We start from the raw sequence: 27,180 nt of genomic DNA, 5'->3' as shown, positions 1-27,180 counted from the left end.
CATGTGGCTAGCCGATGAGCCTAGAGAAATCAATCTTCCTACACTTCCGCAGAGGCGTATTACCTACGTGCCAGAGAAGTTGCCTAGCAAGTACGGCGTTCATTCTGAAGAGTACGTACCAATACGTACGGTAACGCAGGTATTGGCAGGAATGTGAACTGTATGGAAACACGTACTGAGGCGAGTTTTTTCTTACTGTCAGGATAAGGGGAGAGGGTTAAGACGATTACTTACGTATTTGTTAACATTAATTTCGACGGTCAACGGAGCATTTGATTTGTGTTGTGGAATGTTGCCGTACGCAACCGATGATAACAAATACCCTGCGTACGACTTTCCTGCGCAAAACACAGTTCGAAAGAGGTTATGGTTATGGTAGAGGTTATGAATAAAAGGCAACTTCTCTGACATGAAAGCTGAAACTCGCTTCAAATCGCTGACTCATAACAGTGACGTCATGACACACTTTGAAATGAACATCCAGTATATCTGTACTTTTTTAACTTATACTGTATTGTAGGTGCCATGCTAACATGTCAATTCAAATATCCCTCAAGATCTGAGAAATTATGAAATAGCCCTCAAAAAGTAATAAATTGCTTTATGTTAGAAAATTAATCAGCTTCGTCAATTTATTTAATTGTAAACATAATAGCACTTCTAGCGTATCATAATCAGGGAAAAGAAGTTCATGCCCTAAAAACGTGAAGAATATGTAAGCATTTATAACATAAAAATTGATAAATATGCTACAAAATATGCATTATCAGTCTGAGATTCTTTTAACAGAATAATAATGTATAGGTAACTTACGTTTAGTCTATGGATTTTGAAGTGCGTGCCTCATTGCTGAATGCTCCATTTATGCTGTTACAGTGCACAACTAAGCAGTGACGTATGTTTTCTGATGTCGTTTTTCGCCTGTTGTCTCTCAGAATAGTTTTTGTAGCGCGGAAAACTTCGTTCTAAGTCACAAGAAGTAAGAGGGGCTTGCACAAAAGCTGTGAGCTGTTCTATAGAAAATTTTGTTGGTTTTTGGGGTGTTTTTCCTTCGAGAATATCTCGAATTTATTTAAGTTGATAATAGCCAGGGTTTTTGGAAAGAATATTTGCTGTTTTCTCGTTCACTTTATCTCCTACATTTCCTGGAACTGATGTTAAACTGGATATTGTTCTATCGAAATCTGCTAAAGACTGCAGTAAAGGAATACCAATTGCTATAACTTGAGAGGCTCCCTATGAGGGCGTCATCCTTACGTTATAAACATAAATTAGTCGTGTTTACGAGGTTACACACTTTTAAACATGAGGGAAAGACAAATAAACATACATAATATGCAGTTTCCGTGCATAAATGTTAAAATATGATGCTTTTATAAATAAAGGCAAAATATGCATTTTATGCACAATAAAAGTAATATCATTGTATTCAGAAATTTGTGATTCGTGTAGATAATCTTTCAGCATATTCACACAACGATAGAGAACACATATGCAAATGCATTAACTTCCTTTCCCTAATCATATTAGTCCTAAAATGTGTATCTTAAAAGCCCTTCTGATTAACACACTAATAATTACTGGTACACTGCTCAACAATCACCGTTTTTCTTTAGAGAAAAATGAAGCTGACACTATTCTGAGTAAAAGGGAAAATAAAAATGTTATTATTATATCTTTAAACATTCAAGGGCAATAACAAAAGTAACCTAGTATCACATCAAAGTTCTTTCAAGAAACAAAACTGCCTATTCTTTTAATACATTTATGAGGCTGATAATGATTTTTTTTAACTTTGTTCAATATTGCTCCTTAAAAAGCATAAAATGTACGTTTATAATCGTAGTTTTAATCATTTTCAAACTGAGCCTTTGGTACATTTAAAAGTCTGTATCAAATTAGCCCGACTTTTTTGCTGTATCATATTACCCCTACTAGACCGTATATTTAAAACAAAAATCTGACTGAACAAGTGTGAAGTGTAGGAAAAGTAATGCATGTTGGTGATGGTGGTGATTGTGAAGATGAGAGTGACGATAATAATGACCAGGCTTCGGTCCTGGGCACAGAAACGCATGAAGTTCAGAACGCATGGCCTATAGTGTTGTGTTGGTCGAGTGGCGTGGGTGATGGAGCGCGCCGTTACTACGTGTCTCGACATGTAAACAGTCCGTCACAGTACTGCATGAAATATATTTCACCCTGTACAGATGCAGATATACAGTACATTTCTAGTGTAGACAATAAATGTGTACCATTAAAGTATTAACGTGAGTTGTAACCTTCAATCAGGTGTCCCTACGCCGAAGCCTGTTACACGTACCGCAGCCAAGCAGCAATAGGCCTACACACAACGGTAATGCACATTAACGGACCCACCTGTGCTGTTGCAGTCGGGTCATGACGTCATTTATACTCCGTGTACTCTAAACCTCATACTGGTTACTCTGTGTTCCTAGGCCGAAGCCTGATAATGACGTTATTAAAAAGAGTTTGAGATCGACTACGGGGAAGTTCTACCAGACTGTTTGTTGAAAGAAAATGTTGGAGATTTACGCCTAAAACTTCAGAATGTCATACTTATTTTACCTCATCTATGTTATCGCTGATTCATCATTGCATTGTCTGTAACAGCTTGTATCGTCATTATTATTATTATTAATATTATTATTATTATTATTATTATTATTATTATTATTATTATTATTATTATTATTATTACACAGTAGAGATGTGAAACAAAGAATTAATATTACATATAATCTGGGGTGTTTACCGCAGTGCACACTCTTATTGTGTGTCACGTGTTTGAATTTGGAGTTTGGGATTGGATGAGGAATTCATTGGACGATGCAGTGTAAGTATTTTGAAACTCACTGCAACTCGTTTGAATATAATTTATTTAATCAGTGTTTTGCAACACTGGCTGTGTAACTTCGTCGATAGAGCATGAACCCGGGGTCGATTGCGCGACCAGTGATGTCCGGATAAAATAATTTAAAAGGCTGCAGCAACAGTTTATTAGGCGTGAAGTCCACGTAACCTGATACCTGCCGCTATGCCACTCAGAGTCCCATTACGAGTGTTGGTGAAATTGGAAACGTTACACACACAGCTTACAAATTTGTTCTCATATTTTAACAGAACTCGGAGTGACAATTTTATGAAAATTGTTGCAATTAGAACGCCGGTTTTTCGTTTTCATTTCATGAAGAAACATGTAACATAGTGTGGCGTGTGATACAACATGATAAATTTGGAGGATAGTTTTCTTTTTCTGTGCTACTCGCAATTTCCTTAACTTCAATAAATTTATTTTATTTTATTGGGTTATTTTACGACGCTGTATCAACATCTAGGTTATTTAGCGTCTGATTGAAATGAAGGTGATAATGCCGGTGAAATGAGTCCGGGGTCCAGCACCGAAAGTTACCCAGCATTTGCTCGTATTGGGTTGAGGGAAAACCCCGGAACAAACCTCAACCAGGTAACTTGCCCCTACCGGGATTCGAACCCGGGCCACCTGGTTTCGCGGCCAGACGCGCTGACCGTTACTCCACAGGTGTGGACACTTCAATAAATAATAAATAGATAGATAAGTCTATCTATCTATCTATCTATCTATCTATCTATCTATCTATCTATCTATCTATCTATCTATCTATCTATCTATCTATCTATCTATCTATCTATCTATCTGTCTGTCTGTCTGTCTGTCTGTCTGTCTGTCTGTCTGTCTGTCTGTCTGTCTGTCTGTCTGTTTGTCTACCTACCTACGTACAGAAATAGATAAGTAAATAAATAAATAGATAAATGAATGAATAAATAAATAAAAAAGTAAATAAATATAAAATAAATAAATATTGCCGTAAATTCTCCAGCAATAACCTTCATATTTGAAGCGTTTTAAAGAACTTCAATAATATTTACTTTGTCAGAAATACTCAGACGTGAACGTGTTTGTGACGTGATACCTTACCGGTTTGCAGGGTCTTGGATTCTCCTCACAACAACAGACCACGTACTGTTTTGCTGCTTTCTTTAGACACAAGCTCATTCTATTAAATCTGCGGGGCAATGTATTTGAAGTTTAAAAAATTTTGTTTTCAGTTAATGTCCATGTAGAATTATCTATGCAGAACCTGTAAATAAAAGAAAAAATGAAAATCGAAAAAATTGTAGAACCCTTTTATTCTCACTCAGCGAATTGCTAATATGAGCAAAATTGGCTTATTTCTGAATTACATATTAGCTTCCTTATTGCCTCTCTTGTGACAAAGAGGCCTGATGTGTGGATTTACGAAGTCCTAATAAAATTGAAACGTGCACTTATCTTCAGATAAAAGGAATCGAAACAGTTATATATGAAGGGTTCAGAACCATAGTGGGCCAAGCGCCATTTACTTTTAATGATCACATATCACCGTCCTTCGCAAGTCTCTCGTGGCTCCCACTTAAAGAACGTAGAACTTTACACTCTTTGTCTTTACTCTTTCGAATTCTGCACACTTCAACACCAAATTACCTTTCGTCTCGTTTCTCTTATCTATACTCTAACCACGACGTAAATACCAGATCACTTATCTGTGGCACGCTAAGTATACCTCTTCATAGAACATCTTGTTATTCATCATCTTTTACAATATCCACCTCGCGTCAATGGAATTCCTTGTCACAAAGTATTAGGGGCTGCAAGACAATAAACACCTTTAAGAACAGCTTAAAAGATAACCTTATTAGCATTTCACTCCAATCTTACTGATTTAAACTATCACTGACTACATTGTTACTTTTTTCTTTAGACATCATCCTGATTGTGCTGTATTTTAATTGTCTCGTAATAATCTCTTTCTATTATCTAATATTATTTGAAATATATTAACATTCTATGTATTTTAGTTTAATTCTGCTACACAGTTTATTTCAGTGTTTAATTAATAGTTCATAGTATTTTGTTGTTTAATTTGTAAATAACTTTTGTATACATGTAACTCTCATCTAAATCAAATTGTTGGATTCTTTGTAAGTTCATGCATATGTATATACACTTTTTGCTGGTTGAGTGGAAGAGAAGGCCTTACGGCCTTAACTCTGCCAGCTAAAATAAATCATTATTATTATTATTATTATTATTATTATTATTATTATTATTATTATTATTATTATTATTTACTAAAACTGTAGAAAACAAGGGTTAAAATGAAGTTAGTACCGTAACTCAATGGAAACATATTGCAAGTAATATAAAATATATAATTAAAACTAAATGATATGTCAATCTTCATTAAATTATGGTATTCACTTAACTTTAACTCTTGCTTTCTCCGTTTTTAATAAATGGCGCTTGGCCCACTATGGATCTGAACCCTTCATATATAAAATTGGGTTCTCCTCCTAAGGCAGATTTGTCAATTGATGCCCACAGGAGCAAGCGCGCGCTTTAGAGCCCAGGAGAGCCTGAGGGCTTTACAGCGGAAAGGAAAGAGACAGACGAAAGAGGTGGTATATGCCGCTTAGTCGAGCTATATTCAGGGATGGCCAGCACTGATTCAATAGATAAAGGGAAGAGAACTTATTAAAACTGTATCCATGTTAATTTTTAGATTTGCCTTATAAGTGCATTATAAGAATGTAAGTTTTAATTTCAGTGCTCATTTTTCACAAGTTTGATTTTTTTATTCAAAAGAAATATTTTCTCAACTTTTCGTATAGAAAAGTGAAATTTTCAGGTATAGGCCTATTTATTTAGTAGCCTTACAGAATGTTTTCGTAAATCTAATATACCGTAAATACGTATTACTGGAGATAGTGTATTGAAAATTTTGAAAATATTCGCTTGGAAATTGTTTGTAAGCAAATGAATTAACAAAGCAACTACTGTTACATCATAAGCAAAAGATAGGCTACGTGCCCATGTGTTGTAAAAATGTCAGCTCTACAGCTTCAGCAGATTTCGAGAAAATAATTTAATATTCTGATGATAGGAAGTTGCTCACAAATATCACCTTAAAAGCATAATGCGATAATAGTTTTGTTATGTAATATTAGTTACACTTAAAACAGATACAGTACCTAGGTAACTTTGCTTTGTACTATAATATTATTTTGATTAGTTTATTGTTTACTTTTGTAAGGCTAAAGATACCATCAATATAAATTCAAACTTATCATGTCATACTGAATCTCTTTCTTTGGAATATCACTTTCTTTATGAATGATGTGTTTCATCCACTTAATACAGTATAATATTATACTACTATGGAATTTAAGTGAATATTCCTTCTTAACTCTCTATTATGTTATTAAGATTTAAAACACAAGTGCAATATTAAGAAATTGGTATTAGTACTTTTGTTTTACAGACAATATAGATAATATTAAACAGAAAGAAGCGATATAAAAATAACGACATAAAATTTCACGTTCCGTTTGAAGTTTGTGCACCACTGTTTTCTTAATCCAACAGGTTGCTTATTCATATATATATATATATATATATATACATATATACACACAACCCTTCCTCTTTCCATACTTAACGCTTGCTGCCCGCGCACGACGTCAAGGTCAGAAAAATGCGCTTGCTTTGACATCACTGTCCTAAGGGATTGAACAATTGCTACTCTGATGATGAAAATTTCAAGTAGACTAGTTCTGAATCGTCGAAGAAAATAAGACTCAATACAGGGTTAGATCCCCCAAATCATTTTAAATAAAATCATCGCGAAAGCCTAAAAGCTCGTGAAATGATGATAGTAATTATTGGAGGAATAATTTAGTTACGTGCAAGTGCCGGTTTCTCGTCGTTGCGACTTGTGTGCGGAGTTGTGCGCGTTATCTGCATTGCCCGTACGTTTCCTTTCAAGCCTCCTTAATCGCAGAGTCCTACTGCAAGTGGCCGCCGATAAAGCAGGCATTTAGCTGCCGATGAAACTGTCCTTTCTAGACACAAAACTTAATTATCTTCTGCGCCATCCCTCTTGGGGGAGTGTTGCTAATGGATTGAAGGCGCTTTTACCATCTAGAACATGTGCCTAATATAGCAGGGCGCTGTTTAGAACAGAAGGTTTAAATCCTTGTTTATATTAAATAAGATATTACCCATCATGTACAAGATATCAGTGTTTATCGTAATATTATGTTTAATATTATGTTATTAACTAGTCACAGTTTCGCAGGATCAAGATGGTGTCAAGTAATAATTATTAGATTGCATATTATTCAGTTTTAATTTTTTTTATTTTGTTACACTTATTTACACTTACTTATAAACCAATACATGCCATACTGACAGGAGAATTTCTAATAATTTTCTTACTTACTAATCGCTTTTAAAGAACCCGTAAGTTCATTGCCGCCCTCACTTAAGTCCGCCATCGGCCCCTATCCTGAGAAAGATTAATGTAGTGCAGGGTTGGGCAGAATTATGCACTCTGTGCTTGCACGGTGTACTACGAGAGAAGTGTGCTTATAGAGTGCACGAAAACCGGTTTATTTAAGTTGCGGTACGTACTCGCTGTTCTGCAGTTGGTTCCCAAACAAAATATCAACAACGTGAGTTGGTTCCCCATGTTCAAATATCAACAATGTGAGTTGGTTCCCCATGTTCAAATATCAACAACGTGAGTTGGTTCCCCATGTTCAAATATCAACAACGTGAGTTGGTTCCCCATGTTCAAATATCAACAATGTGAGTTGGTTCCCCATGTTCAAATATCAACAACGTGAGTTGGTTCCCCATGTTCAAATATCAACAATGTGAGTTGGTTCCCCATGTTCAAATATCAACAACGTGAGTTGGTTCCCCATGTTCAAATATCAACAACGTGAGTTGGTTCCCCATGTTCAAATATCAACAACGTGAGTTGGTTCCCCATGTTCAAATATCAACAATGTGAGTTGGTTCCCCATGTTCAAATATCAACAACGTGAGTTGGTTCCCCATGTTCAAATATCAACAATGTGAGTTGGTTCCCCATGTTCAAATATCAACAACGTGAGTTGGTTCCCCATGTTCAAATATCAACAACGTGAGTTGGTTCCCCATGTTCAAATATCAACAACGTGAGTTGGTTCCCCATGTTCAAATATCAACAACGTGAGTTGGTTCCCCATGTTCAAATATCATCAATGTGAGTTGGTTCCCCATGTTCAAATATCAAAGGCTGTGATTTTGTAGCAGGCTGTGTGGGACATGGATGTTAATCGATCATGTAGCAGAGTAGTTGTTATTGCCTATAAGTAGATATGCATTGCTGCGACACGTTTGTTTCAAATTTTTACCAGTACAGAAATAAAATTGTGAAGTTATTCGACGCAGCGTGTCCGCCAAGCACAAAACATTTTTAACCTGCCTACTACTGTAGACAGTAGTTGACAGTCCTAAGTCTGTATAAAATGGGAAGGGAAATGTTTTCTGTCTTGATCTAGCGCGGGAACCAATTGCAGTCCACAAGAGAAATCAACCTGGAACCAACTTGAGTATAGCTCTGGGACGAACTGGGAACTAATTCACAGATTTGGGAACCAATTCCAGTACAGCCTACGTACTGTATGTTTCAAAAGAAATTGTTATTCTACCAAACTAAATAAGAACACAAAGTAATGAAACACTTCCTTAAACACAAAATAAAACAAAACATGTATGTTGCATATTAATTCATATTACTCAATTTCTCAATGATGAAAGAGTGATGGAACGGAGAAAAATTCTCTCCGGCGCCGGGATTTGAACCCGGGTTTTCAGCTCTACGTGCTGATGCTTTATCCACTAAGCAACGCCGGATACAACCCTGACGCCTGTTAGAATCGTCTTAGATTAAGCTCCATCTCTTGGGTTCCCTCTAGTGGCCGCTCTCTCCACTACGTCATAGATGTCTATGAACGCAGGACCAAAGTCCATACATGTGTTGAGGTGCACTCGGATGAGTGACTGGTTGGCCGGGATCCGACGGTATGGGCGCCGTCTTAAATCACAAAGTGATTTATTACGCATATCATATATATTTTGATGTACCGAAGTACATATGATATTTCCATGCAGATATTCTGCGTCATCATATGATGAAAGAGTGATGGAACGGAGAAAAAGAGGGAACCCAAGAGATGGAGCTTAATCTGAGACGATTCTAATCGGCGTCGGGGTTGTATCCGGCGTGGCTTAGTGGATAAAGCATCAGCACGTAGAGCTGAAAACCCGGGTTCAAATCCCGGCGCCGGAGAGAATTTTTCTCCGTTCCATCACTCTTTCATCATATGATGACGCAGAATATCTGCATGGAAATATCATATGTACTTCGGTACATCAAAATATAAAATATATATATATATATATATATATATCAATTTCTCAAGATTTGAAGAAACTGTATTAGCACAAGCTATGCGAAGAACTGCCGTTAAAAGCCCATCATTTCTTGTTTGAGATTTGTTTATTTTCGTAATAGAAAATAACTGTTCACATCTATAAGTGGAACCAAATAAACACAAAACTTTCTCACGCAGCTTATGCAGATTGGGAAAGCGTCCTCTTGGGAATTCGTCATAAAACTGCATAAGACTCGACCTTGAATCATATTTCGCTCGCATCTCTCGATCACATCGCAGGTCAATCAATTCACACTATAATGAAGGGGGGACGTTATCAATAATCAGTTGGAGTCAGAACATGTAGCAAAAATACGCAAATCCATTTCCAGGCAATCTAAATCGTGGAACCTTGATGTAAATTCCTCTAATAGACCGGATAGAATACATGCGTACATTTCGAAATTTTCATTGTTCAAAATTCTATGCGCTTAGATATATTTCGCCCTTTTGCATTTGATATATCCATAACAGCAATTTCTCCTTAAAAGCTGCAATTCCATCTGCAAATTGTGTATTAAGAATTTCTTTTCCCTGAAGCCCTAAATTCAGCTCATTTAAAAGCTGTAAGATCTGTTATAGCTGCTGGCACACTACAGCGCTCGCACTTGCAATTCCCCGTGCGCACGGAGGGCAAATGCACTCAAACGCCCATCGCTGAGCTATATAGTCCCTACCACCATATCCCGCCGTCCTCAAATATTTTAATACTACTCTCCCATCTATGTCTCGGCCTTCACAAAGGTATTTTTCCCCCTCAGGTCTTCCAACTAACACACTATATGCATTTCTGGATTCACCCATACATGCCACATGCCCTGTCCATCTGAAACGTCTGGATTTAATGGTCCTAATTATGTCAGGTGAAGAATACAATGCGTGCGGTTCTGCATTATGTAATTTTGTCCATTCTCCTGTAACTTCATTCCTCTTAGCCCTAAATATTTTCCTGAACACCTTATTCTCGAACACCTTTAACCTCCGTGTTTCATAACCATGCAGAACAATCGGTAATGTAACTTTTATAAATTCTAACTTTCAGCTTTTTTGAGAGCATACTTGATGGTAAAAGATTCTCAACCGAATATACGTACATAGTGTTCTTTGACTGCAAAACCAGCATTCTCCAATATTTCCTATTTTCCGCTTTCCTCTTAATCTCCGCATATTATGATCCATATATCTTAAGGGAACTGGGTAGTGATGCCTGTGCGTTTAAAAAATTTCAGTATAAAAGTTTAGTTCAATATTTCTAGGCTTTTAGTGTTCAGATTAAAGTAACAATTTCCATGCCTATACAATCAATCATTCCGAATTCTGTGGTATAAAAGACAACTAATTAATTTCATATCCAAGTGCAAAAGAAAGGCCCTAACTGATAACCTGTTTTCCCACTTTGCTAAATGTACCTCATTCTTCAGGTGCACACTACTTGCTACAATCTTCACTTAATATACCTTGTAATTTTTTTAATTATCTAGTAATGTATACTGTAAATTCTAAAGCAAAATTTGATTCACTATTTCACCCCTAGTGAAATAGAAAAATATTGAACTTTGTTTAATATTTTTTTTTTTGCAATTTTTTTCAATGCATATTTTTTTCATGTTATGTGTGTGATATTCTTAAACTCGTAGGTCTACTAAGTAGAACACAGGCTGCAAAAAACACTATAAAAATTTTATGTAAATTGATTAAGTAGTTTCGGAGAAATATGCACTTAAGTTTGAAAAATGTCAACTTATAGAAAACTGCATTAAAAAAAAAAGGATGTATGAATTACATGCACCGTCAAATTTCAATAGGCTATTTAAAGGGCTTATCTGCAGAACTACCCCCCCACATTATTTATATTGTTTTAAAGAGCAAGCTTTGTACTTTTTTTAAAACGCAAAATAAAAAATCGGATTTTTGAACCTTAATCACTACCTGGCTCCCTTAATGACGTCTTATCATCTGATATATTCTTCTGCTCCGAACTCAATTGTTTATACACCTCATTCATTTTTTTTTCGCATCTTTTGTGTTCTATCGTCGCTTGACAACCTGGATTGTTGTTATTGTTGATTAGAGCTGAAGAGAGTAAAGCTACAGAAACTTATTGGGCATTTCATGTAATAGTTGTGTTTGTGTATTAAATTGAATCGCACTTTTTAGAAAGGAACTAAGTCAAAATTTGTCATTTTTATTTCTTCTGATGAAATGATTAATACTTCCAAGATGCAAAGATAAACAAAGGAAGAAACTTAAACAAACCTTTCCCTGTATCTCTAACATCGAGTTGATGTTTATATTACGGCACTGGTACACTGATATTTATTCATGCAATTAAGTTATTTTGCTCTCCTGAAAAATAGAACATTTTGACTTAGTTCCTTTCTAAAAAGTGTGATTCAATTATTTTAAAATGTCGTATACTCTTCAAGAGAGAACATAAATCATCCTTATTGATTAAATTTATGAAATTACACAAAAAGAGCTGTGTTTTCATCAACTGATAATAACAAAAATACAGGTTGCCAGGCGACGATAGAAAACAAAAGATGCGAAAACAAATGAATGAGTTGTATAAACAATTGACTGCTCTTTCATATTTAAGTATACAAATTTAGGGATGCTATTTGAAATTTCAAAGTGGGGGTGGTTGGAAGTGGAGGGTTAAATCTAAAATGCATTTAAGCCTGGTTTCAGACTTCACCTTCAATATCTAAATTGACGTGTTTTTTTTTTTTTTTTTGTTTAAATTGAATTCAATTTAAATAATAGTTATTTAGACTGGGAAGTTTTGAAATGGAAGACCTGTATATTATCATTTGCAAATGAGAAAGAACTGAGTTGTTACAACGGGCGTAAATTGTAATGACCAGGGAAAGGGATTTGGAGTATTATAAAGAATGGTGAAACGTAGTATAGATATTCGTAGCTCAGTGACTGTCAAGCGAGCTGCGTCACGGCGCATGAAAGAGTACAGTCCACGTCATACAAACTTACACGCAACGTCTGTAAATATATTTCAGAATAAACAAATGGAATAGTTTAATGACATATAGTGACCTACATACATAATCTGCATTTCTTTTTGAACTACATGTGCTTTTCTTCGCAACGCACAAGACACCAATAAACAACATTACAAATATACATAATTGCATATGAACCTCTGCATCTTCGCGTGTCAGTGGACATATTGATGTTGATAGACAGTTGTCTTCTGTATGAAACTCGCGTCTGAATATGTAGATCCAAACGAAATGATATTTTCAATTAATGCTATGCCTTGTTATGCCTTGTTATAATAAATTGTAAATATTATTTTCAAATTTTCAAAATACAACTTTGCTCTGTTGCAAGGAAGGAAATTTTGTAACATGGAAAAACTCCGCTCTCCATCTGCAGAGACAATTAGAGAGTACTTGAAACAAGACACGTCAATTAAATTCACATGTTGAATGACGTCATTGGGACACGTCTTTGTTAGTACATCTGAAATCCGACTAAGAATATCGTATCCATCATTTTTAATCAAAACTTTGTTCATTTTTTCACCAACACGTTTTCCTATTTCACCTTCTACTGCACTCAGTTTATTTACAATAGTCCTCATAATATTTATTTGCTCAACTAGTTCTACTCCTGACTTTCCTAATTGAATAATGGCATCCGGTAAATATCCAAAATTTGACTTAATATCCGTGACTTCTTTCTCGATTGTTTCATCATTTAGCAGTTCCTGGCGTATTTGAATCGCAGCCGCGTCATCGGTATCGAAAGACTGGACCACTTTCTTCACAGATTGGAGGTGACGTGCGTAATAATTGCAAGCTTCTAACCATGACCCCCATCTCGTAGGAACTGGACATGGGGGAAGCGACAATTTAGGGAATTGTTTCCTGAATTTTGATACTTGATCTGGAGGTTTTACAAATATAGTCTTTCAATACTGTATTGTTAGTTGGTTTCACTTTCGGCATTGTACCTGCACTTCACTACTCTGAACTGCAAACCTGCGTGTTGAAGTTCTTATGCTACAACTGTCCCGTTCACCTGTTGTTGACGTGTAGAGACCTGCGAGTATGTCATGGAGGGGAGGGCTTGGTATAAAGGGTTGTAAACAAATGACTGTGTAGATGCCAATACTAGCTTTTACTACTCCAAATTCCGTTCCCTAGTAATGACATTATGTTATCGTTTTGACACGTGTATTAAAAAGGCTTTTGTTTCCACCAAATTCTCAATTGTGAGGAATTGTTTTTTCATGTGGAGACATGTATCTTCTTTTAAACGTTTTCGAACGTCGTCTTTTTCAATATTCTGTGTGCCATAGTGGTTTACTCCAGCTTATAGAAACTCACAAGGCTGCAAACCTCCCATTGAAATAAAGTAGGAAGTTGGAATACAGAACACTGAGGTGGATGGGACGGAGCTGTATTGAATTTGCAAGTAGCTGAGCTCGGCGCTGGTATCCACGGAGGCGTGGGAAGTGCCTTTCTTCCTCACTTGTGCATTATTCGAACAACTCGCCATCGGCAAAGTCCATTCTAATAAAAGCAGTTTCCTACTGCGACCACGCCTACAGTAACGCGTTATTAAATAATGAGAAGCAGTAAAAAGATATTAGTAGGTGTATTCATCTATCTCTTTAAGTCCACAATTCCAGTGTTCCTTAATCCTATTCGCCTACAGAACACAGTCACCCAATACTACGGTTATTGTCAGATTTAATAGGCTAAGCAATGACTTTTATAAAATATGTAGTAAAATTGCATTGCTATAATTAACTTTAGTAGGTATACGAAAAAATTATATAACACTGCTTGTAGCTTTCCAATTTTTAATTTTATGAAGAAACCCTATATACAGAATTATTATGGTGTACCGAAGTACATAAGATATTTCCGTGCAGGAATTCTGCGTTATCATATGATGAAAGATGAGTAGAATAGAGAAAAATTCTCTCCGGTACCTGGACTCGAACCTAGGTTTTCAGCTCTACGTCATGGATGAATATATAATAGGATGCGAAACTTACTGATTTTCCCGTAACACATACTAAAGGCGCTGTTGTAGAAATTGATCTTGCTGCCATCTGTTGGGCGGAGGGTCGTTATTACATCTAGCAGCGCACCAAGTAGCGAAAAGAGTAACTAATTACTCCATGCATTTAGCAGCTGGTGACGAAAATGTTAAACTGTGCAGAAAGTATTCCCTCCGACCCCCATCGATATTCAAAACAAACCCAATTTAAAATAAAGCAATTACATTTTTATTCCTCACAGTATCTTCTACTGAAAATTCTTACCGAAGCCAACAGGAAGATTAGAGAGACGATCTATTTTACACTACCCAATTAAAATATAACCAGACAAAGACAAAAATAAAGCAAAAAGGTTAGATAATTGGGATTGTATTCTTTGGGTATTTATTGTACAGCGCAATGGAAAAGTCTGCAAGAACTACTTAGATAGTTCAATTTATTATATCACCATTACTTTACAATACATTCAACAACACTATTTTTACAACGTACATAAACATCACTGTTTAACATACACTGCTTATACACACACGTAGTATCACTTTATGTTTACTTATTAGCAAGTTTCTGTCTGCCATCTCGTCTCCTCGACTCTCGAGCAATATCTCGAACGGATAAATAGAGAACTCTGAGTAATGTACCCAACACGTAGTTCTAATGTTCACCACCTACGACGTTGGGCGCTGATCATCTTAATTGAGCCCCCTATCGCCAGATGGTGCTGACCGCAGTTTCGCATCCTATTATATATTTATCCATGTCTACGTACTGACGCTTTATCCACTAAGCCACACCGGATTCCAGTTCCGATGCCAGATTGAATTATCTCAGTTTAAGTTCCACCTCTCAGTTTTCCTTTAGTGGCCAACCCTCATGCACTGTGTCACAGATGTATGACAGTGGCACAATGTCCAACACACTAATGTGCAGAGGTGCACTCAATACGAGTGACTAAGTGGCTGGGATCCGACGGAATGAGCGCCGTCTTAAATCATTAGGTGATTATTTACGCATACCATATATTATTGTGATGTACCGAAATAGGCTACGTATGATATTTCCGTGCAGGAATTCTGCATTATCATATGATGAAAGGTGAATGGAGTGGAGAAAACTTCTCTCCGGCACCGGGCTTAGAACCCGGGTTTTCAGCTCTACGTGCTGACGCTTTATCCACTAAGCCACACCGGATTCCAGTTCCGATGCTGGATTGAGTCCTCTCAGTTTAAGTTCCACTTCTTAGTTTCCATTTAGTGGCCAACCCTCATGCACTGTGTCACAGATGTCCAACACACTATGTGCAGAGGTGCACTCATTACGAGTGACTAAGTGCCCGGGATCCGACGGAATGAGCGCCGTCTTAAATCACTAGGTGATTATTTATGCATATCATGTATTATTGTGATGTACCGAAGTACATATGATATTTTCGTGCAGAAATTCTGCGTTATCATACGATGAAGAATGAGTGGAGCGGAGAAAAATTCTCTCCGACACCGGGACTCGAACCCGGGTTTTTAGCTAATAATGGTTCTGTGAATAATGATTCAATTTTCTTAGTAAATCATTTTTTCTTTCCTTACGAACTATGCCGGTTCGTTTGTGAATTTAAGGGTGTTATAATATATTACAAAAGTTAACAAAGATAATCGTTGAATTCTTTTTTAAATAAATTGCCATTGTGAGCGTTTGTTGTAATAAATCATAATTAATGAATATAAACACATTCCGATCGATATTTTCAGGAGAATTCGGTGTCAGGAATGCTGGAAAAGTATACCTCTGTGAAAATCCAGCATTAGAATATTTTCTCATACCTCGTATAAGTTATTGAGAAAGTAAAGATAACTTAGTTCTGAATAATGAATGGGTTATTTATATTACAACATGTCATATTTATAATGTGTCTGGGCTCCAGGGATCGAGTCCTGAGGAGATGAAATGGAATTTTTAGCGGAACTAAAGACACGTAATTGGAATATATTTTCTTTGTCATCTTTAGCAATACGTCTCTCGGGCCATCGGTCAAAGAACAGTGCGAAAATACAGAGCTGTAGGCCTACTATCTTATGAGATTACCATTCGATGTTACTGCTGTGAAATTCCCTACACAGCGAATCACACCTTTGTATTTGACAGGGAACTTTGACGGAAAGTCACTAGGAAGACTGAGGATGATAGTTTCGGAGCACGAAGTCACTTATTGATCTTTAATCAAATATCTTAAAAATAGCACAAAATGTCGATTTGCTTGAAGGTTTTTTACTGAAAGAATCTTAGAGAAATGCGCAGTTCATAAAACTGTATACCTTGAATTTAATACCACTTTTGGCAACATTAACTATTCAAAATATTGTCTTCCTTTCAGTAAGCATAAGTTACATCGAACACATTTTCAGACAGCGTGAATAAAATTTACAGCTTTAACAGATAGAGTAAAGGTTGGTAATATTGTGATAGTTCTTTTACATAATTTATTACAATTTTACTGAGCGAGAGGAAGATCGTTTTTTTACGTCAATGTATTAAGGAAATGTCCTTGGACAAGTTTCTGCACAAAACCGGTCCTTATTTCGCACACTAAAATTGTAATAAGTTCTCAAAAAGAACTATCAGAATATTACTCGTATCACAATATTACCAACCTTTACCCTATACATTTTTCTTTTATAAGTATAGTATGTCTTGAAGATTATAGCGTAAAATTCATGCAAAACTAGGCATAGACGTAAGAACTGTCTTTACAAGAAGAAGCAGGAATTTTTGGATAAAGTTTCTTGATTCTAGTTTTTCTGTTTTTTTTTTTAATATTATTTTACTATGCTTTATCAACTGCAATGGTTATCTAGCGTCTCAATGTTATGAATGTGATAATGCCTGCGAAATGATTCTAGGGTTCAACCCGAAAGTTACTCAGCATTTTCTCTTAATGGGTTGAGGGAAAACCCTGGAAAAACCTCAACCAGGTAACTTGTCCCAACCAGGATTTGAATCCTGGCCCGCTCGTTCCGCGATCAGACTTGCTAACCGTTACTCCACAGAGGTGGATTAGTTTTTCTGATCTTGTACTAACTGGGGTGTGAAAAGAATATCTCTTTCGTAATTTAGAACACTTAATTTTCCAAAGGAAGGTTACATTTTGAAATTCTGCAACTGTTTTTAACACTTAGGCTTTTTAAAAATGAATACATATGGAATTTACTTTTATAATAATCATATGCTTTCACATTATACGAAGGATATCGAGAATGAACTGTAGTGCTGCAAAAGAAATTGATTTTCAGAAGAATAAATGCACAGTTTCTGCATGCCATGTGTCTGTACAGCGATTTCTCTTAACTACCTATTCGACGGAGAGTAATGTACGTAACATGGGCCTCTAATGATTAACTAATAAGGATCTCTGTGAAGAAATAGCAAAAAATGGTAATTTACTCAAACGGTTTTAACTATTTTTTCATGTGTAGGCCTAGTTCCCTTGCACAAGATAAACTGATAAATGAAATTGTATGGACAGTATGTCTCCAAAATCGTTTGTCAGAGAAATTGTTTGTATAATTACGCCTCGAATAAAAACTTCTGCAGAGAAAAAAATTTAAGACTTAAACGTAACTATTTGTATACTTACTTATAAGTGACTTTTAGAGAACTTGGATCTTCATTGCCGCTCTCACATAAGCCCACCATCGGTCCCTATCCTGAGCAAGATCAATCGAGCCCCTACCGTCATTTCTCACTCTCAAATCCATTTTAATATTTTCCTCCCATCTACGTCTCGGCCTCCCCATTGGTCCGATACGCATTTATGGGTTCACTCATATGTGCTACATGCCGTGCCCATTTCAAACGTCTGAATTTAATGTTCCTAATTATTATGTTAGGTGAAGAATCTAATACGTGCAGTTCTGCGTTGTGTTACTTTCTACATTCTCCTGTAACTTCATTCCCAAATATTTTCCTAAGCACCTTATTCTCAAACACCCTTAACCTCTGTTCCTCTCTGAAAGAGTTCAAGTTTCCCAACCATACAGAACAACCAATAATATAACTGTTTTATAAATTCTAACTTTCAGTTTTTTTGAGAGCAGACTGGATGACAAAAGCTTCGTTCATTTAGTGTTCTGACCAAGGGTAGGTCTTTCACTGCAAACCCAGCTTTCTCCAGTCTTTCCTATTTTCTGCCTTCCTCTTTGTTTCCTCATATGATCCACATATCTTAATGTCTGTCATTTGATATCTTATTCTACCCCGAAATTTTCTCCCGTTCACCATTCCTTCCAGTGCATCCTTCAGTAGGCAGTTTCTTCTCAGGCAGTGACCCAACCAATTCCTTTTCCTCTTCCTGACCAGTTTCAGCATCATTCTTTCTTCACCCACTCTTTCCAACATAGTTACGTTTCTTATTCTGTCTGTCCACTTCACACGTTCCATCCTTCTCCATATCCACATTTCAAATGCTTCTATTCGCTTCTCTTCACTTCTTCGTAATGTCCATGTTTCTGCCCCATACATTGCCATATTCCATACAAAGCATTTCAGAAGTCTCTTCTTAGTTCTTTTCTAGAGGTCCGCAGAAGATGCTTCTTTTTCTGTTAAAAGCTTCCTTGGTCATTGCTATCCTCTTCTCAACCGAATAATAACAGGCATTTGCTATATTCGAGTGTTATATCTATATGTTACTGTTACTCCATGATATTTGAATTTTTCCACCTTTTTAAAGGATAAATTTTCAATGTTTATATTTTCATTTCGTATTACTTTCTGGTCACGAGACGTAATTATATACCGTAGAAGAGGGTAAAGTCGATCAAAATTTTGAAAATTTTTTAATGATATTGAGGTTATGCAATGGAGCGAAGTTCCTCAGAAAATAGCATTTTGTCGTCATATCCTTCACTTATGAAGACACGTTACAAGAATTGAATTTCAATCTATAAAAACTGTTTTTTTTTATTTGACTTGTGATTGAAGTTACCTGCTTAAATAGGGTAAAGTCGATCACCATTGAATTTTTAGTTTAAGATCGATTTTAAAATGTTGCGGAGTAAAGTCGATCACTGTTTATGTTAAAAAAAAAACAAATCAAGTGTATTACTTACATTTTATTTGTTATAAAGGGTGTAAAAACAATAATAATCTTCAATATATGCCTTTAGCATTATATAGTGTATCTTTTGTTACTGTGATCATGCTATTCGATACAATTAGGCCTATAGGTCTCCACTGTACAATCGTGACTATGATTGCCAACTTATAAAACATAAACACATTTTAATACTTCACATACCAACAAACAAAGATTTAAGAATTCAAAATTTACATTGAAATACCACCCTTCAATTATAATCTGAAATTCAATTCAACATTGCTTAGGTTTATATCAGATGTTATTTGAAATCTTCCCTTCCTCATGTCACTTTAGAAACTACGTTGTTCCCATAGTCAGGTACAGTAGGTGTACAAAATATGTTCCTTTGGCAGTGCTTCTATTACGCAAGAAATTCACCATAATTTCGTCTTCCTCTTTCCCCACTATCCCATGAATATAAGCTACACTATGACACTTTTCTGTTTATAAGTGTTAGTTGGATGTATTTCGGTGAACAATTTATTCTTCCTGCTGGTCCTATCTGTTTCGAGTAGGTTGATGGCATGATCGACTTAACTCTGCAAAGGTACAAGTTTTCTTAAAATAATAAGTTTCAATACTAACATTTACCAACTGCAAAACTGTTATTTCAGGATACAATCTCAACGAAAAGTACTTACGTGTACTTCCTGTGTCCTTTCACTGCTGATTATAATTTAGAGTTTGTAAGACTTTGTTTTCATTTAAGACAAAAAGTTGAAAATAACAATTTTCACTTCAACAGTAATTACACAGTGTTCCCATTGTTGGGATTCGTAGGCTTTTTGTTGTCCCTCTCGCTTACATTTACAATGTAAGGCAATGAAGTCAGCATAACAAAATTTTAACAAGTAACTGAGAAAATATATAATTTTCAATAAAAATCGCAAATGATCGATTTTACACCCACTGATTGACTTTACCCACTTCTACGGTACCTTGTCTTTCCGGAATTTACTTTGGTTACTTTGTAATTTTTTTTTTTTAGTCTTACCGTTAGGGAAAATACAGAAAAATGGAAATAACTTATTCGTAAAAGAATAACTCTTTTGTAGGCAAACTCGCTATTGAAATCGTTGTCCGCAGATCGTCACAAATAATGTAAAATACAGGCAGGACCATGCGGTGTCGGTCTGATATATTGTTATAATAAAACAATTAGATCAGTTTTTACCAGTAAACGAATATCCATAAATGAAAAAAATATTCCTCCTCTTGAACAGTTTCCTTTCATAGTACTGTTGATTACATAACAAGTAATATTCATAGTGAAAGACACGTTAATATCCCAATCAGTTTTAAATACAGATTCTCCTAAAATTGGAATAATATTAGAAGTAATGATATTTATACCATGAACATTTTTGTAACATTAATTAGTCTAATATATCTGATACTGGGAATGAGATTGGAATGTCATTGGACTTACGTTTGGTGCGCGAGGAACAATTCCCAAATTTACATTGGAGATCCTCAGAAAGTTAAAGGTTCCTGAAAAGACTCTCCAGACAATTGCATCAACCATTTTAAAATATTCATTGAACATCATCAATCACCATCTCTATTCCTCTTTATAATATTCTATGTATATTATTTATTTTCAATAAATTTTTATCGGTTTTGATAGCCACCACATCTTGTCGCAGAATATTCTTTTTTAAAATTTCATTATGTATTTTTTTTAAATTAATTTGCATTTTCTTTTATGTTCATTTGAATTGATTATGATGCCGATATTTTAAATTCAAGATTTGGACGGCTATCATTTCGATAATATATATATTCGGTACAGAACGAAGTATTCTAAATGTGTTTGTTTTGAAAATAATTGAAGAAAATGAGCTACGAGCAAAAATACGATTAGTAATATGGTAAACAACTCAACTGTGGCGTAATTCGTGATAATGTAGTGTCATTTTCGTGTAAAGACTGTACCCTTGGTTTGAAGTTAAAATCCTAGTGCGAACATAGTAAAATCCTGGCTTGTCTTTTTTCAGTTAACCTATAAACACTGTTTGCATGTAATGTGCACTTGTAACAAACATTTTGCTAACATTTTAATCTCACGTCGTCATCAGGTAATCTCTTCCATTATCCCTTTCGCTTAAGTTTGATGTTTATTGAACGCTACAATGGCGAATGTCTAACATAACGGAAATAGTGAAACCGATATTGATGTATCTGGACTTCAGTGGCGTAACACTGACTGCAGAGTTCGTGCTTAAAGCGTCGCGCAGTAGGAGTAGCTATAAACTTTTATTGAAGATGAAGCTGCTGAACGAGTTTTCGATTTTTAGATATTGTCTTGTTTGTTGTCGTTCCTAATGGTTTATGCTACTGTTAGACGAACATTTTTCTTTCCCCTACATGTTCCAAATTAAAAAAAAGAAGAAATAAACATATGCAAGGAGCCTGTACAATGTTAGCTAGAATTAAAAAGGAAAATATGAAGCAAGTTTGTTTGTTTAGTCAACTGTCGAAGACAGGTTGGAACAAGTGACACCAATAAGGCATCACTCATAAGGCAACTAACAAGCAAACATTCTCATGAAGGCAGATAAAAAAGTTATTTTTTTTATTCCACCATGTTAATAATGTCAAAACAAGTGCTTGTACAAATTTTGGCCACTTGAGCGCAATTAATAATAATAATAATAATAATAATAATAATAATAAATTTATTTATTTAATCTGCCAGAGCTAAGGCCAGTAGGGCAGACTCTAATTCTAATTGAATACAATTGGTTACATAGTTATTACATTAATATCTAGACCATAAAACAACATGAAAGTAAATAATGAAAGTTGGATAACTAATGTTAGTGTGACAATAATAAACACTGGTAAGAAATAGTGATGATGATAATAATAATAATAATAATAATAATAATAATAATAATAATAATAAAAATAATAATGAGATAATTTAAATATTTATTCTGTGATATATATAACCATTAAACATTGAGAAACCTGAAACAGCTATTATTGTTAACAAGAATTGTTAGAAAAATATTTCGTTAATCTATTCTTAAATTGGTTTGATGTCTGACAGTCCCTGACATGAGTCGGTAAGGAATTCCAAAGCCGAGGAACAGGCATTGTGAAAGAAGATGAATATGAGGATGTTCGTTGGGCGAGAATGGATAATATTGAGGAGTGTTGTGATCGTGTGTCTAGGTTATGATGGGTGGATAAATTTTGAAAACGAGACGCAAGATAGACAGGAGTGGAGAAATGCAATATGTGAAAGAGAAGGGAAAGACAGTGGATTTTCCTACGATCTTCTACAAGGGCCGTAAAAGAAATGTTTCCCTGAGACTGTTTACAAAAAGAAAACAACTTCAATGGAGAAATTTATTGGAACAGATACAACAACTGTTGAGATATTTTTCAACATATTCCCCACCGGAATTGAGAAGACGGCTGTCACACACTGGTTCCGATCCCAGGCGACAGACTTCTACGACACAGGGATACAAAAGTTGATCCCACGGTATGAAAAATATCTCAATTCCAGTGTGAAATATGTTGAATAATAGCTCAACAATTGCTGTACCTGTTCCAATAAATATTTACATGAAATTGTGTTTTCTTTATGTAAACGGCCCCAGGGAAACTTATTTTTACGGCCCTCGTAATTGTACTCGAGTGGCAAAAATTTGTATAAGCACTTTTTTTGACATTATTAACATCGTGGAAGAAAAAAATAACTTTATCTGCCCCCATGAGAATGCTTGCTTGTAAGCCAGGCCAGTTCCTTTCTCCCTATGAAGCAAGTGCTCAATTTTAATTATTTAGGGATGCAAGTGACATGCGACGACATATTGAAAAGTTATATGAATCATCAGGTAGAAAAGGCAGCAAAAATTTCAGAAAGCCTTCATAATACGAAATGGCATAACAAACGAAAGTTAGAATTTATAAATCAGAAATAAAACAAATCTTTATAATGGTCTATAGAAGGTGGCGCACATAAAGTGTTACAAGTTAGGCCTAGTTTTCCTTAAATGGATCAGTACAACTAAATGCTGATTTTTTTCATTAGAGAAGGTGGAGAGGCTTTCAGATTGCGTCACGGACGGCATCTCATGGGGTATGGGAGCACCTCTGATATTTTGAGTGGAATTATGGTTTTTTTTTATTCTGATTCTCGTCAACAATTTGGAAAACTTTCCTTTGAAACTTTTTTTTCTAAATTGTTATTTTTAGTGGTGATAATTTTATGTGCTAAGATCCCTCAAATATGCATGCAAATATCCACTTAAAATGCCGAAATATGCATTTATATAATATGCACTAAAAGCTGAAAAGTCGGTAAATTTGCTTAATATAGCATCCCACGAAAAACCAATTTGATACAGACAATTCATTTTCTTTCATGACTGTATGACATTTATTTATTTATTTTCATATGGCCCTTAATGAGCTATTGCTCTACCTAAGGCACTAGGGCAGACTCGGCTAATTTCGCGATACTAAAGTTTTCGTAAAAAAATAAGGTTCAGTTATAAAACAACAGTGTTTTTAATGTACGTACATTATTAGGGTTCAAGTTACATGTCAACATTTTTACCTCAAATTTATGCAATAATTACAAACAGGCAATACATATAAACAAAAAATTTGGCACTCTAGAAGGGTTGGTATAATTTCATGATAGTACGAGGGTATTTTCGTGATAGTCCTTAAATTCGAAATAATTTAAACATGTTCAATCAAATTTTAAATTTCTTTGTCAGAGTCATATCTACAACTCAAATAATTAAAGTGTTTTGAAAGGTATTGATATGTCTCATTAAACCATTGATCACAACTGACACAATGAATATGAATAGTAGTATTGCAATGGGTCTATATATTTGTGTTTTGTCTTGTTGTAACTGAACGACAATTTTTTTACTGGAGTGCTTGCTGTTGAGTTTCTTCACAATATTTTACTTAGTATGCACTATCACCTTTACTTTTTAACTTCGCTCAAGAATATGCCATCAGGAAAGTTCAGGATAACAGAGAGGGTTTGGAATGGAACGGCTTACATCAGCTTCTTGTCTATGCGGATGACGTGAATATGTTAGCAGAAAATCCACAATCGATTAGGGAAAACACAGAAATTTTACTTGAAACAAGTAAAGCGATAGATTTGGAAATAATCCCGAAAAGACAAAGTATATGATTATGTCTCGTGACCAGAATAGCCTATTGTACGAAATGGAAATATAAAAATTGGAGATTTATCCTTCGAAGAGGTGGAAAAATTCAAATATCTTGGAGCAACAGTAACAAATGTAAATGACACTCGGGAAGAAAATAAACGCAGAATCGATATGGGAAATGCCTGTTATTATTCGGTTGAGAAGCTTTTGCCATCTAGTCTGCTGTCAAAAAATCTGAAAGTTGGAATTATAACAGAGTTATATTACCGGTTATTCTGTTATTCTATATGGTTGTGAAACTTGGACGCTGACTTTGAGAGAGGAACAGAGAATAGGGTGTTTGAGAATAAGGTTCTTAGGAAAATATTTGGGGCTAAGTGGGATGAAGTTACAGGAGAATGGAGAAAGTTACAAAACGAAGAACTGCACGCATTGTATTGTCCACCTGACATAATTAGGAACATTAAATCCAGACGTCTGAGATGGGCAGAGCATGTAGAACGTATGGGCGAATCTAGAAATGCATATAGAATGCTAGTTGGGAGGCCGGAGGGAAAAAAACCTTTGTGGAGGCCGAGACGTAGATGAGAGAATAATATTAAAATGGATTTGAGGGATGTGGGATATGATGATAGAGACTGGATTAATCTTGCGCAGGATAGGGATCGATGGCGGGCTTATGTAAGGGCGGCAATGAACCTCCGGGTTCCTTGAAAGCCATTTGTAAGTAAGTAGGTAAGTAAGTATTTATTCGTTGGAGCATGTTGTTTCCGCTGTATGCAGTGAACGACTGAACTCCCGGCACCTTCATATATCACCGCCTGCTTAAGATCACTGTAATCGGTGGTTGTCTTATGCTATGTAAAGGGACTGCATGACGTAGACCAATATTTGAGCCGGTCAGAGCAAAAGTGGTGTAAGTGAAAATTGGGTAATGAGGTTTAAAGTAAAAATTCTGTAAAATACAGCGCAAAGCAGCAATTAATATGGCCTTCTTGCTATCCACTGACTACTAATAGTTTAAATAAATTGATTATTGATTGCTACTTTGCGCTGTATTTTACAGAATGTTTACTTTAACTCTCATTCTCCATTTTTGACTTACACCACTTCTGCTCTGAACGGTTCATTTAAAACCCTATGCGCACATAACTTGGTCATTATAATTCAAAATTTTCTTCAGCAAAATAATTTTTGAGAATATTACCAAGTCAGATTTACGGTTTATAGCCTACTATTGGTTTTCTTCTTCGAAACAAAATTAACTCTCGACTTCCAGAGAATATTTTAGAATGACATGTTCTCAGTTCCCAAGTGTATGTTTGGAATTTCGGAACGGAAAAGAATATTTTCAATTATACGTGTAGTGGATTGTATTAAATGTGTAACGTGTTGAAGATAGGCCTGGCAAAGATTTAAATACCACTCCGATCCGCAAACTGCAGATATTAATTTCAATTACGCATTCCTGCAGGTTGCATGCCAATATTGTCCGTTCACAATCCCCAAATGATTACTGTTTTCAGTTGCTGTATATACATTTCATGCTTAAAACTGTTGTTATTACTGAGTTTTCGGTCGCTGACCATCACACGCATTCCTGAACCTTGGTCGAACAGTTTCAAAGGCAACAATCTATATGAAGTGAAGAGGGATTTGGAAAATGTTGTAATATTCCCTCATAGTTTGCAAGCTACGCCAGAAATTCATTAAGTACAGAGCGAATGCTTGTGTGAAAGCCCTATTTGTTTATCTGTCCTGCAGGATCATTCAACCATAATGTGGTAACGCAAGGGATTACATTTGACTTCCAATTCCAGCCTCAGTTGGTTCGTACTAATTTTATGTTTCTGTTGTACAGTCGTCGTCATTATGGCCCTATACCCCAAGTCAGACTAGACTTCCTCCAGTTTTGTCTGTTTTTTTTTATAGTTTCAAATGTTTATTTCTTCAGGTTATTCTTTGTTGTAATAACATTCGTTGGCCTTCTATAGTCCTCTCCTTTGTGCAAAATTAGGCCATATTGTTCTTTTGAAGATCCGTTAATGATTGATTAAAATAATATGGTTTATTCTTTAGATCTCGTAACATCTGATATTTGAGGTCATCTTTGAAATTATTTTAGTCCCTTCTTTCATCTAATCATCCAGTTTCCTACAACAAAAGAAATAAGGTTAGACTTTTTCTATTGCTGATGATGAATATACAGGACGATTCAAAACCTCTGCGACAAACTCTGAGGGGTGATAAGATTGAACAACCTATGTCTTTTGACGCGTCGTTTCGAAATTACCGTTGAAAATGTTTTTGCGCGGGCGTACGTCAATGTCTGCGAATGTGTGCACCGCTGTTTGTTTGTTGAGATGTTTGTAAGAGACGTGAAGGGTTGTTGTTGGTTTACTTTTAATGTTCAATACCTTTTCCTTTCAGTTCAGGGTAATCATCAATTGAGAACGGATGTCTACGAGGTCTTCCACCAATGCGCCGGGGACGAA

This window comes from Periplaneta americana, chromosome 11 (assembly GCF_040183065.1).
Source record: "Periplaneta americana isolate PAMFEO1 chromosome 11, P.americana_PAMFEO1_priV1, whole genome shotgun sequence".
Taxonomy (NCBI): Eukaryota; Metazoa; Arthropoda; class Insecta; order Blattodea; family Blattidae; genus Periplaneta; species Periplaneta americana.
The sequence above is the reverse complement of the archived record's forward strand: the minus strand, read 5'-3'. Positions refer to the sequence as shown.